The following is a 1,417-nucleotide window of genomic DNA, read 5'->3' as shown; positions in this document are numbered from 1 at the left end:
ATTGTAACCGCCTCGCTGGTTATATGTGAGGCGGCAAAGAAGTCCACTGGTTCGTTCACTTGTCTGTGTTCCAACAGGGTGATAAAGACACTTTTGAACTGGTCATTCAGCATCTCACTGATCATAGTTGGACTGTCTGTGAGGGAGCCATCCTTTTGGAGGAGGGGTCCTATCTTGTAATGCACTGAGACTGTTTCTTTCGCGTAATGAAAGAAGGCCTTTGGGTTTGATTTAATGTTTTTTATAATCCAGGCTTCTTTCCGCCATGCATAAAAAAGACTCTTGCTCAGCTGCTGCGTTGCGCAGAACATCTGAGGAGCACACTTCGTTTTTGAAAGTTTTCCTGGGAGACATTTCTTGTGTTCCCTCGGTAAAGTTTTTCTCTTTGAGTCCCCTGAAGTTCTGGCGGGGTGTCGGGTGGGCGAGCCGGCAGTTTTTGCCGTTCTCACCATGCCAACATTTGCCCCGCAGGTAGAACTTACAGGTTCTTCGGTGCCTTCCAGATTTCTTCTTTCCTGAAGTGTACTCGGTGGCATTGGATCCTCCATGGGGTTCTCTGCTGTTTGTGTGGTGGGTTGGAGTTTCAGCTTTGGTTGTTTTGGTTACGTGCTTATTAATTTAATAATAAATTTTACCAAGTAGTTCCGGTAAAAATTTAGAAGTATACAAGAAGTATTTTTTATATATAATTATAACAATAATTAAAGAGTTTAGCAACAAGTTGCTTCACCACATAGGGAAAAATTTAGAAATAGCAGCCAAAACACCGTTATTCTTTTCCTTACAAAATATGACCTCCGCAGATTACAAAACCCTTATTTATATATATATCATATATATATATATACTATATATATATATATATATATATATATTATATATATATATATAGATATATATATGTATGTATATATATATATATATATATATAGTAGTATATATATAATAGATAGATATATATATATATATATATATATATATATATATATATATATATTTCGTGGTAATAGTCATGCTTTGGCTCGCTCTGACACTGAGTGAGATAATGCCTTCTAGTATCTCAAAATTTAATATACAATTATTCATAATTGTAGTATCCGCGCCGATGAGAAAAGAAGTTTGGTAAGGTGGAATTTTCTAATTCTTATGCTTTCCTAAAACTTGATTTCGAAACGTACGTCCGTAGGTAACTTAAAATTGTATGATAGATATGCCGTCATTTCATTCTTTCTTTCTTACCCGTCTGTGTTTGCCTTCAAGTGCTGTGTTTTTACTGAGATCCCCCTTTTAGTAGAAGGAATAGCTATATCTCTTTGACTGCTAAATTCGGTGCGTGGTGAGGCAAGTCGTTGCTAAAACCCTTAATTACTTAGTATTACTTATATATATATATATATATATATATATATATATATAT

The sequence above is a fragment of the Octopus sinensis genome, linkage group LG11 (assembly GCF_006345805.1).
Source record: "Octopus sinensis linkage group LG11, ASM634580v1, whole genome shotgun sequence".
Lineage (NCBI taxonomy): Eukaryota > Metazoa > Mollusca > Cephalopoda > Octopoda > Octopodidae > Octopus > Octopus sinensis.
The sequence above is the reverse complement of the archived record's forward strand: the minus strand, read 5'-3'. Positions refer to the sequence as shown.